Genomic DNA, 13,905 nt, shown 5'->3' with positions numbered 1-13,905 from the left:
GGATTAATAGATCGCGAAGATGTTTGCATCAATTGATAGGTTATATTTTTACACATCTATCTGATTGAATAAAGTTTAATTTTTCTTCATATATTGAATAATTGTGTAATATAATGTAATGTTTCCATTGGATCGATTTGTGTTCCTCAGATTGCAATGAATTTCGGTGAGCTTAAGATATGAAGGTATATCTTCCAACACTTTACTTCAGAATAGGGTATCAAAAATTTGCTGGATTCAGTCTTGAATTCAAAAGATGAATGTTTCTTTCGTAACGGAATCCGTAAGATTCCAGAAAAATGGGAAAAAGTAGTGGGTTGCGATGGTCAATACTTCGAGTAATGCATCAATTTATATTATTGTTCAAACGGACTTCCACATTCAATACTTGTTGAAAATCAAGTATCAAACAATTGTACCGTCTTTCTATTTCTATGCTTTATAACAGTTACCTTCCAGCTGAAGATCAGCACTATATATCCCAATAACAATATATTTACCCTCCTTTGAAAATCCTATGAACCCTAAATATTAGGTTGGGAATACAGTTATCCATTATTTTTGGGTGAAATTTAAAACGATTTTTAATATGCTCCGGATTGTACGATTTTGGTCAAAATTTTTTGTTTTGTTGTAAAATTTGTTGCCATTTTAAAGGTTTTTTTTTATTTATTTTTTTTTCTGTATTATAGTGATTTTCAACTCATTTGGCTGGTTCGTCACTTTTACTTCCATTTTTGGAAGAATGTCGGGAGTGAGAATGGATCTCGTGACCACTACGCCAGATCGCCTCCTCATTCTAAAGGTATCTTCATAATGTCTCTATTATAGAAGTCTTGATCCTTATTGGCGGTAAGGATCCTTACTAGCAATAATTTTTTACAATCTTCTCTTGATCTCAATTTCTTATCACTCTTGAAATTTTGCAATGCGAGAAAAAGGTCTTGATCGCTTGGTGCTAGGTCCGGACTATATGGTGGATGCATTAAAACATCCCAATCAAGTTCTTGGAATTGTGTGGCCTTGCGTTGTCCTAATGGAACACATACCTCTTCTGTTTGTCAATTCTGGACGTTTCTGGTCAATCGTTAACTTCAATCGGTCCATTTGTTGACAGTAGAGAGCGTAATTAAGTGTATTTCACTGCAAAAATTAAAAAAATTAAAAAAAAATTAAGGAAATAAATTTTTTTTGAAAAAAAAACTATGGATGGGTTATACCTATGATATAACCGCAAGGTTGACGTAGGACTGCCGTTGGCTTAGTAATCAATTGTATTTCTTCAATTAGCAATAATCCCACCTCGGATGTTCCTCATTGGGTACGATATCGCCACTGCGCAGAGCTATCTTTTGTGTGTATTGATTAAATTATTGATTAAATTAGTGAATGAATGAATTTATTTACGAATTCAATTGCAAACAAATCTCAATTTAAGTCAATTCATGCATTATGGTAGTAGTTATCACAGCAAATAGTTATCAACATTTTACCTTTTGCGCAGTAGTTCAGTGAGCTGGCGACATGAAGAGTTTTCAAAAATACAAGCGAGTACAAAAGTACCCGTAGTTTGCACCTATTTTGCAATGCCAATTTTCCCAGGATCCATGTTTTGAAACATGCATCCATTCCAGTGATCGTAATTCAATCGCTGCGCAATCTTAACTGAGTGGATTTCCGAGCGGCACTCGCTTATATACCGATTGGTGTGATTCCAATAGCCTATTTTGAAAGCAATTTTAGGGCTATTGAAACCAATTTTTGGATCAAAAAATAACAAGTATATAACGCGTAGACATTTTATCTTCCGAATGAAGCGTTTATCATACCATTCCGTTCAGTTGTTTAGGAGCTATTAACGCTCAAAATCTCGTTCTCCGGCGTAACGCATTCGTTTTTGAAACTTTGAACTTATACCCCAGTATAGAAAAGAAAGACGTAGTCTTACGTCAAAAAATAAATTGCACGTATTTTACTGTTGCAGTATCGGCACCATAAGCACCAATCCCAATTTCAGCGGCCTGGCTTGCAGTTTATGGAAGAGAAGTGTGAAATGTACCGAATTTTCGCTTTGTTGAGCTCCATTGTTAACGCTCTGCAACTTACAACTGAATGGAACGAACAAAAAACAGGAAAAAAATTATCTTTAGTGTGAAATGGATTTCATCTTTACATCGAGCCTAAACTTGAAATTGTATGATCGATATTACTCGAGCTACCGAGAAAAAAATGGACAACTTTTTCCCCAACCTAATACAATGATTCTTATCAGTTACGAATTATAACAATCACGAATAAAAAGCCAAACCGGTGCTGAAAATTACCACCACTTTTCACACAAAAAGATTCGCTCACGCCGCGGTTACTGGGGCAAGCCTCCATCTGTGTTCCGCCTTCACGCGCAGTAATGGTATGGTTCATTAACCACGAGGTGGTTTGGCTTCTTTCATTCAAAACTTTCGTTTCGTTTCGGGCACGTTCATCTTTGTCGTAAACCGGTAGTCCTCTCAGGACCGTTCAAACCGACGAACAAGAAAAAATAATGGGGATAAATTATGTATTCATACGTATCACAGTCGAATTACCTTTTTATCTTTGTTATTATCATCAAATTCTTCGTCGTTCTCCCGCCTGCCCTGGTATCGAATGTTCTGAATTGTTTTGTCTTCTTGGTAATCCCTGTCGACAGAGAATGCCACATGCTACCGACGAGGATTTGTTCGCTTGATAGTATTAACATAACCGTTCGTCAAGACGGTGAGATTCGTTTCTAAACGAACGCTTTTGAATTAGAAATTATCAGTTTACTCGATATCAGATTTATTTGGCGCATCCCTAATATTTCGCACATTTTGAAGAAGCGGATCTCTGGTTGATATTCAAAACAGTGGAAACGGATATGAACACAATCTTTTTTCCATTATATGAAAAATTACGATTTCGACACGATGACGAAGTCAAATGACCAAGATACCAAACAAAGTGAGTTGGAAAACAATCAACGAAATGGGAAATTCTAACAAACATCTTCTATTTAATATAAAATATGAAGGGAATATTTTCCCACCACAGTTAGATTTATTTAATTCAATTTGCGGCTAATCTTGATAATGGCTAACGAGCAAACGTGTAAATTATTCGCTTGGCTGCTTGGGTTGGTTCGTACAGCGGAAAATCACATCCGCTTCCTCATGCATCGAATTCAAATCCCTGCTCATGCACATTTCGCTGATTTCAGCAACAAACGCCGCAACGAAATCACCGTTCTTCCGGCTGTGGTAAGGATGGAAGCCCAGTTCGCTTCTGATCCTCGGTTGCCTATGTGCATGATTCATATTGTTCAAAAATCTTGATAGGGGTAGTGGGGGCAAAGTGGTCACCTGATTGTTTGGTAGTATAACTATTGACTATAGATGCCGTATTAATAGTCACCTTATTTTTGATTAATTTAATGGCTTTTGAGTCACCCTGTACTTCAGTAGAGCTGTTGCATGTCAAAATACAACTAAAAACAGAAATTACTCTCTCGATAGCCATTCGGCCGTAGTTCTGTGTGCATGGTATCTAAGGAATTTCTCGTGAAATTTAGTTTATTCAATCTGATATGTTGGACAAATCATCAGTTTGGACGACTGTTCACATATTCTAGGAGAGGTGAACATATATTTTGTTTAATTCCAGCGATTAATTAGCATAGAAATTATTTTCTTGTTTGGGGGCAAAGTGGTCATAGGTGGATAACAACTTACAATGTTCTGTTTACTAAAGCTGATATACCTCATCACATTCTGCTCTCGAAGAAGATCCTTTTGTGGTTTTGACTCTGGATAAATATGCCACTCCAACTAAACCAAGGCTCATTATGCGGAACGTTATATGTTTCTTACTACGCTTTCGTATGCAAGAGAAAATTTAAATTGAGACTCTAGGTGAATAGGCTAAGCTTATTTCATGCATGTACCTACTATAACAAATATGATTTGAATAAATTTGGACGAAAGAAACGCATAAATCTATCCCATTTAGATTGATATGGGCGGGTGACCGATTTGCCCCCACTAGGTGACCACTTTACCTCCAAGCAAAAAAAAAAAGTTCGATTTTGTGTAATATTTTGAATTTTTATAGTAAAAGCCGTTTGCTATCTTGAAGAACAATGAGTTGAACTATAATATTCTTCGAGAAACGGGAATTAAATCGGTATGTGGACGCTGGAATTTGGCATATCCTTTAGGGTGACCACTATGCCCCCACTTCCCCTATGTGCATGGGTGGATTCATCTAATTAATAATTATCAGCGGAATACGGATGCGGTCTGTTTATGTTTTATGAGTTTGATTTTATAATTATTTAGACGTTGGTATTCTTGATTGTATGATTCAATCATATGGTATTTTAGTGACACTGATGTGAATATTCTTGATCCAGTTTTAAAACAATTAGCATAGGAGTAAAAGACGACTTTCTTTCAATTTTGCACAAAATAAATTCTAATTGCTAAACGAAATCTGTTTACACTCTATTTTCAATCGCTTCTTTTTCTTTGATTCGACCCCTTCATCTCTAATTCAATTTCCAACAAATCGTACCAAACTCAAACGCATCGGGGGTAACCTACGTATTCTGAGTGGCACCACTTAACCGCGAAAGCCCTATCCGGTGATGTTTGCGATAATTTAGAGGCTACATAGCACACAATTTATCCCTTGAGCGTAATTAGCTGTTGACCCATTCCATGAGGTTATGCACCAAAGAAATTTTAAATTTAAAATTGAAAACGTAATTTGAACTAGTTATATAATAAATTCCTCGAAACGAATCTGATTTTTATGCGCCAACCTTTGAGAGAGGCGAGTTTAAAAATCTATATAATTACTAGCTGACCAGGCAAACGTTGTTCTGCCAAATACATTATTTCTAGTGAATATTTTGGGTGTTAAATAAAACACACTAATGTATTGTAAGTGTGTTTGAATATATTAACGATCTTTAAAATAAATCGAATGTGACCGATGAAATACGAATTAAATGATTTAAACGAAAGGTTATATGATGTTTCTTGGTGTATTTCATTAACGTAACTGACATGTTTGATCTCTCAAAAGTTAAACGTCAACTGAAAAAAGTAATATAAGTTTGTCGTAAAGTAGAAAAAATTAAATATAGAAAATCAATATTTATTGCTGTCTCCTTGTTAGAAAATACGTGCATGTGATTTTCAACATAGCTTAGTTTATAACAGCTTGGTCTCGTTCATAAATTGGAAAACAGCGATACGCCAGCTAACTCCAATGGAGCTGATTAATCGGCCTGTTTGGAATCGCGTTATTTTATCGTTGTCATTCAATTGAGGAGTATTCACATCGGTAATCTAAGTTTGAAACACAGCCATATTGCTTCCTTTATTCATGGATGTTTTTATTACTCTTCACCGATTTGTAGAACTCAATATCCATATATGCATATGAGTGATCGGATTTTACAATTCAATCGAAATCGACTTTTACACTCTTAAATTCGTTCGCTTTGTTGCGAAACAATGGTCAAAATAAGTCATCCGTATCTGTGGTTCAATTTACTCTCTATCTGATCGGCATAATAAATATAATAATAATTCTAAATTGTTGAAATTTGAATGAAAATTATTATTCGATTTCGTTTGGATGCTAAATTTGTTTTGAATGTGTTTGAATGCTAAATTTTGCGTGATTATTCCACCCGGAAAACCATTACTATTTTTGCTTCATAGAAATGGAACATGGAGACCAATGTTGTTTACGTCGAATTACGTGGCAAGGTTGTCACATTTGCTCAACTCGATTGGACTTGAGCTTGAACAGAATGCAAAATTGCGCTTTTTCCATTCAACAGAATACAACCAACAATATGTGGGGACGAATACGATCGAACTTCATTTTGTGTTTGAACACACGCGCAATGTCATGACAATGCATTGCGCTTTGGCCTGGCTATAACTAGAGCTGTGTCGGCGTTGCTCCTGATAGTGTCTCGCAAGTGAATGTATTATTCCTCGCACCGCTTTTGTTGATTGTGTAGTAAGAATTGCAGTCGTTCAATCTCTACCTTCGCGTATATGTCGACCATAAATTGTTGGCACAGCTTACGATATCTTGAATTGGCGTTTCTTGACCATGTCAAATCACCATATGAAAAACATAAAAATCCTTCGAGCGCGCCCTCTGTTTGTTTCGTTGCATGTTCATAAATATTAAATCAAAATGAGAAATGATGTTCATAATGAATTAAGTATCTGTGACGGGGTCTCGTTGGTCTAATGTTTATGCAAGAGATTTTCCGTTGAAGTAACCCTTCTGATTTGCACTGCAGTGAGCTTGCCACTCCAGAATACATTCAAGGCGTATTGTTCGTCATAGAAATCTCAACTATTTACTAATAAAAATTACGCAAGTAGTACTACGTTGAGAAGGCAAACCTTGGGAACGTTAGTGCCATTGAAGAAGAACATAGCGAGGGTCGTATGAACGGTGTGTGTCAACGATGAATTCCAGATTATTGTTTTTTCTTCGCATAAAATTTCTCGTGTCACCGTGCCATCATGATTCCAGCAGCGCTTGTGCTTTGGATCTAAACACGTGCTCTCCAGCTGATGTTTTATCAGGGTTGATGGCAATAGCGTGATTGTCATTTTGTAATCCGAGCAAATGTGATTTGAAGAATTTCGATAACTCATTGTGCTCATTCAAAAAGGCTTCCAGCTCGTCGGAGATGCTCCCTGCTTTAGATGAATTGATGTTACTTGTGTATTTGTGGATGTTCAATGAAGCGGGCGTTACGCCATAAGTCATTGAACAACTTAAATAAATTCGTTCTGTTGATAAAACGAACAACGGTTAAATTATTAGAATATTTTTGACACAAAAATAATAAAATCGCAATTAAAAATAGGGAATTGGGGTCAAAATTTAAGGTTATATGTATGGTATGAAGTCAAATTTAAAAAAAAAATATCCAGATCTTTTTTTCTGCATAGAGCCACCCTATTCGGTATTAAATGTATGGTTATCGGTGTCATACCGGTATCATATATAGTTTACAACCTATTCTTATACCTACCAAGTATTTTGAGCATAATTTCATCAAAATCGGTCGAGCCGTTTCGGAGGAGTTCGGTAACAAACACCGTGACACGAGATTTTTATATATATATAGATAATTAAAATATTTTAGGGTTTCAGTATTTTTATGTTTCTTGATATATCTCTGCACTTGCTGAACCAACACTCAATGTCTATATACCATTGAATGGATAACTAAATTCTTATTTGAAGAGTCGTAGGTAGATCTAGGTTTCATTTTGTGATTTATGAGAAACAAGCATTTGAAAAACAGGTATTTCAGAGCGTTGTCACGTCTCAAAAATAGAGCATTTTTTAAATTTATCAGCTGAACCTAAGCTCAAACCTTTTTATACTTGAGTTTCTCTGAGCAAACAATGAGGGTCAACGACCCACAAAATTTGGTTAAGATCGGTCCACAAATAGAGAAGTATCAATTGCCTCAAGAAGTCGTTAGAAATCATAGCACAAAGTATACGATCTATTCCTGCGTGAGGTGGCAATATTTTGACTCAATACAAACATTTTTTTGACGTTTTCATGTATGAAACACACAAAATTAAACGGTGTTTTAATAAAATAAAGAAAATTTACTACAAGAATCATCAGTTGGAAAATATTTTATAGATAGATTGGCTTGTTGTCTGTCAAATACTTTTGTGACGAAACCACATCTGACTTTTAGGGGCTCTCCGTAGCCACATTGGTTGCGCGTTCGCTTAGTAAGCGATCGATCATGAGTTCAAAGCTCAGGGCCCTCATTGACCATCTTTGTGTTGTTACAGAATAACTACGTCCACGCGACAATCATCAGCTATGGAGATCGATCCACGGTCGAAATAAGATCGATTCATCCATATACAACTGCTCTGCTCTTCAAGACACATTGGGCTGCTGTTCTATAAATAACTCAACAATGATCAATCAACTGTCTCCGCTGTCCGGTCTAACTGGATAATGGAAGAACAGATAGAAATCTCTTACACCTAAATGACTACTGTGTAAATGTGTACCATATGAAATGATATAGAAGGGAATTCTCTAACGCCGAAAAATGGCAACTGTGTAATGTGCTAATTATAGATATGATAAACATGTGACATGTACACGATTAAAATCCGGCTCTGTTGAAGCTAAAAAATGCTAATGAGCCTAAAATCAACAAAAGGGATAAAAAAAAACACCTGAATTTTTACTGATTCGAACTGTTGAACATAAATGTTTGAAACGGAACTGAAGCCATTTCAAAACATACAAATGAACCTTCTTCTATGTTTTGTCAACAATAGATGAACGTAGATTCCGCAATATAGAATTGATTCTCGTTTCGACTTTCGGTTTGTTGCTAATAGTATTGAAACTCCATACGATGTTTGGGTATTGGTTACAGGAGTAGAATATCATATTCCGATATCATTTCAAAATCGAGGATGGTGACTTCCGGTTCGTTAAAAACGGATCTAAAAGACCGGAAATGGCATAAAATTCCACAATACGATCGTGAATGGTAGCGTTGACATATGGGTACGCGAAGAATAATGAAAAAAGAGAGTAAAATTTGATAGTGAGCAGATAGGAATCAAGCGAGAGGGAGAAAATATTTGAGTGGTAAGAACTTAGCCTATACAGGAAATATACAGGAAACACAGTTCATCTTTTGTTGACAAATCATAGAACAAAGTTTATTTGTATGTTTTGAAACGGAACTGAAATTACAACATTATCATTCAAAAGTCGGGAACCGCAAAAATACAAGTGTTGTCACTAAAAGTATAGGGCTGGCAACAAGCGAATTGAACTGTAAAATATTCTCCAACTGAAGATTCTTGCAGCAAATTTTCTCAATTTTACTTTGATATCGTTTATTATTTGGATATCGTGTGATTTATACATGAAAACGAGAAAAAATCTGTTTTTAGTGAGTCAAAACGTTGTCACATCGCCCATCGTTGATGGGTCTGATGTTTAGAGCTAGGATGAAATGACCACTAAATGTCGAGGTGGTTCTCTGTAGCTCCACTGTCGAGTGTTTGTTTGATTACAGTTCCCGGAAAGATCACTATTTCGAAGAAAACACTGTACAAAAAGTAGAAGGGTCTGAGCCTAGAGGCACGGACGGAAACTCGACGTAGGACTTCGAGAAGATTTTGTAACTGTTCCGTAATCCATTAATTGACCTCATTCAAAACTCCAAATGCTGGCTCTAGAAAAACCATTTGTTATATGAACTGAACTGAACTTCAAACAGATTGTATGAATTGTAATGGTAGAAAGAATAGGGAATCTTTGAAATCCTAAAAAAAAAATTAGTAGTTGATGTTATCATCGTAAATGCCTAAGTGTCCGGATTTCGATGGATCATTTCATCATTCAATATACTACCTTTCAGCCATTCCATGCCAAACTGATATAATGATTCTCAGATTTTCGTCAAAAGTGGTAATTTTGTTCTTTATCGCAAAACATTAGACCCGTATTTTTATATTTTTTTATTAAGGTGGCCATTTCCATTTTAGGGTGGTCCGAAAAATCTATTTTTTCCACTTTTTCCCAAAAATAACTTTTTTAAAAGTTCATAACATTTGAACCACTAAACCGATTTAGATGATCGACATATTAAATTAAAGCCAATGAAAGTTCAAGGCTAACTTGCAAATTAAATAAATTTTATTTTCGTAATTATTGATTGTAGTCGATTTTTATTGTTATCATGGCTTTGGACTAGAGGGTGCTATATATTTTTATATTTTTTCTTGTAAGCTGAGGATTTTTTCACATAACATATCTTGATATCAGAGACGCTATTTCTTCGTTTTTGAGTTATGATTTTTCAAAGTTAATCGATGGTTCGAAAAAACAACTTTTCTCCATTTTTCTACTACAAAAATTCATAACATCCGAACTACTTGATCGATTTTTATGATCGACATATCAAATTGAAATTTGAATCAGTTTACTTTAAAAAAGTAAACTAATTTCGAAAAATATTACTTTAGCGAAATTTTTGGATTTTCGTTCTCGTAATTATTGATTGAGTCAGTTTTTTATAGTTTTCTCGGTTAAAGATAGAGGGCGCTATTCTTTTATATTTTTTGAAAAGCTGAGGATTCTTTACATAACATATCTCGATATCAGAGATATTTTTTTTTTCGTTTGTGAGTAATTATTTTGCAAACTTAACATGTTTTAAGTCTTCGTTCAAAATTCCTATTTGACTTGACTAGACCTATGCGACTGGTATCCAATCTTCCCGCAAGTGTGATATTTTTTCAAAGAAGTTTAGCTCATTGGCTTCAATTTAATATGTAATATGCCATATCACCTAAATCGGTTCAGTAGTTCAAATGTTATGAAATTTTGCAAAAAGTCATTTTTGGATAAAAGGGGAAAAATCATTTTTCTGACCACCGGTTAACTTTGAAAAATCATATCTAAAACAAAAAAAAATAGCATCTCTGATATCTAGATATGTTATATAAATAATCCTCAGGTTTCAAGAAAAAATATAGAAATATATAGCGCCCTCTAGTTCAAAGCCATGAAAACAATAAAAAACGACTACAATTAATCAGAGACATTAAAACCAAATCATTATGAAAGAGTTTAACGATGTAATTCTTCAAACATATCCAAAATCAACAGATAGCCTAACGGAATCCTACGTCAACTACGCGGTCGTGTCTCGGATACAACCCTCCTGTGACTTTTTTGGTAAGCCGATGATAGCCTAGTTTGATGATTCCCCACACAATTGTGTAGTTCAGAGCCTTGATGGAATGGCATCAGTTTAATGTAATGACTGCAATGCCATAGACATCAGCGATTAAGTAATTTGGTCGGGTCCACAGCTCAATCCAAAACGAATACATATGATGTATTCATTGCTTCGCATCTAGAACGATACTTAAAATTTGCCTCAGCGACATCCAATATTTATATTTCTTCTTGTTTTTGTGTTCATGAAGGCTTTAAATCATTCTCCTTCGTTGCTCACCGATAAGTTGCTCGTTATTGACGGCACGGTTAGAGAAGCTCACAAATGAGCAGAACAAATATATGGAAAAATGGAAATGCTTCTAGTTTTCATCAACTTAAACCATTTACACACCTGGGGATTGCATTAACAGTTCGGCTGAAAAGTTTATAAGGTAACACAGTAAAACATATTTTTTTGCAAAATTCTATTTTATTATTCAACATAATTGCCTTCGAGGGCGATACGGCGATTATAGCGATCTTGCACGTTTTTGATATCATTTTTATAACACTCTTTCAGTTTTTCCAAAATAGGCTTCAGTTTCAGTAATCACTCCATCATCGGTCTTAAATTTCTTACCAGCGAGCATTCTTCTCAGGTCTGCGAACAGAAAATAGTCGCTGAGGACCAGATCTGGAGAATACGGTGGATGCGGAAGCAATTCGAAGCCCAATTCATGCAATTTTACCATCGTTTTCATTGATTTGTGATTTTTCCATTTTTTTACAATAACATAAGTTGCTTCACTCTCAATGCTGAAACTCACGAACCAGTCGACCGATTGCTGTCAAATGTTGACACGTATCCATTGAAAGATGGTGCTTTGTGATAGTCCAGTAGATTTTTGCAAGAGGCGCCATCTAGACGTCAACCTTATGAAATTTTCAGCCGAATGACATAATCAACCAGTCTTCCATGTTTCACAAAAAACACTGCGTCCGGAATAAACATGTCCACGCTGCTGTTCACAGTTTTGTGTTTGAGTACAAACATGATTTTTTCGTACCTATGTTAGAAAATGTGACATGTTTGTATTCGTGGTATGTTTGGACATACGATGTTTAATCCCAATGTTTCACATGATGTTCGAACATGGTGTACAGTTTATCTTGCATTTTCACCCCAAGCACCGGCAGTGCGTAGAGTAGAAGAAGCGAATCGGACACCACTAAAAGTACTAAAATTGAATTATTCAGCAGTGACATGTTAGGCGTGACGCTAACCACTCGACCACGGGAGCAACAATTTTGGATGAATCTTTGAATACAAATGACCAATACTGCTTGTTCGCGACGATCGCGACCCGAGCTATAAAACGAGCGGAGAAGAGGAGAAGAAAGAATGATGCAATCGCATGCACACATAGCATATGTAGTGCAGTGCAAGTGTAGCTTGTAGTTTTTTCCTTCATTCAGTTTGTGATAACATCGAGAAATTAATGGTGTGTTTTAGCCGCTGAAATTTCTCTGCTGGTTCTGCTGTGTGCCGCTGAAGGTTGCATCTAAAACTAATTTTTGGGTATTTATTTTTTTGGTCAGCATTTGTACGACGTCGCCCGCTATGCAGTCGGCTCCCCAGACTTTGATTGCCAACATGCACGCAAAAAAAAAATAGAAAGCTTCTTTCTATTCAGAGAATGTTTTCTTTGAACGAAACCAAGGATTATTTAATCAGACTTGCAAAATGTGCATGAACGATCTATAAACTTTTACTTAGTCGCGGCAATACATACACACACTCTTTACAGATACACGGGCCGAAGGTTGTGCAGTCCACTGATGATTCAACAAGAGCCAAAGGTTGTACCGCTCATGACAACTCTACACGAGCTGATGATTGCGCCGGCTAGTGATCATTCTATCCTGGATTCCTCGAGTCGAAAAAGACGCACCACGCTAGATATGGGGTGCAGACTAGGGGGTCGTTGCTGATTAACGGTCAGCTGCATCCCAATAGGAAGTATCCCATGTCGGGCACACGTACAGAGCACTGAAGACTGCAACATCCCAATTATGAGAACACTTGTAATACTAACCTCGAGTCAACCGCGAGTAATCGGTTACATATTACTTACATAGTTGTAAGCAAACATTGTCAAAATATTGAACTCCCGGCCCCGTTAAGCTGACGCCATATGAGCCTTAATAAAAATATATATTTTGGTGCATGAACTTATAGCCTCTTAGTTCGTGCAATTTTTGAAATGCGAACTAAATTTCAAGTTCGTTTCTGTGAAAAAGTATTCTACGAAGAAATGTTTTGGGATGAATAATTTCTTTCCGTGTATGAAAAGAAACGAAACGAAAGCAATGAATACTGCGACATCGGGTGATATGTTTGTACATGATGTTCTTGAATTATAAACATCGTGTTTGTTTTCACATGTCTATGTTTGTGTATCATTGTTCGTGTTGGGGATAGACACTCAACACTAGCGAGAATCATGTTCGAATTCAAACAAAAACATGGAATTTTCACATCGCGTGGACATGTGTAAGTGTTTTTCGGAAGACTGTAATAAACAGATATTAGGGAATTTCCGATTTGTTTGGTGTGTAAATCGTCAAAATCCGTTCGCGGCAAGAATAGTGATTAACGTTAACTTTATTTCATAAAAACGTGACCAGTTTTCTGATTTGGCACCCTCAATGAAAGACGTAGTTCTACGTCAAAACAAAAGGAAAGGATTTAAGGAAATTGAAAGAATATGATAAACATTTAGATCGACATTCTTTTCCCTCCATTCTAAAGAAATATTTTGCATCACAATGATAAGAACAAAGAAGAAGCAAGCCGACAATAGAATATGACTCTCATGTCTTCCCGGCCTTGCTAGTAAGTGACACATGCTCTATTTCTGAAGAAAGAAAATGTTATAAACGAGCATCTTCCAATCCGTGTATTGCAAAGCAAACGGTTTGGCTGTTCGCTATATCTAAAAAATAAATTAAAATAGAATTAATTTGAAGTTTTCTATCAACCAGAATAAAATTATTCGTTGATTGATTTTTCGGCCACATCCTTACGACCGTTACAAAAGTTTGAACACC

General features: G+C 35.9%; 1 pseudogene; it reads right to left on the bottom strand.

The window, feature by feature from the left end:
- Positions 1 to 1,150: 1,150 nt before the first annotated feature.
- On the bottom strand, positions 1,151 to 1,347 carry LOC129780914 (U4 spliceosomal RNA; annotated as a pseudogene).
- Positions 1,348 to 13,905: the final 12,558 nt, after the last annotated feature.

Source organism: Toxorhynchites rutilus, chromosome 3 (genome assembly GCF_029784135.1).
Source record: "Toxorhynchites rutilus septentrionalis strain SRP chromosome 3, ASM2978413v1, whole genome shotgun sequence".
Taxonomy (NCBI): domain Eukaryota; kingdom Metazoa; phylum Arthropoda; class Insecta; order Diptera; family Culicidae; genus Toxorhynchites; species Toxorhynchites rutilus.
The sequence above is the reverse complement of the archived record's forward strand: the minus strand, read 5'-3'. Positions and strand labels throughout refer to the sequence as shown.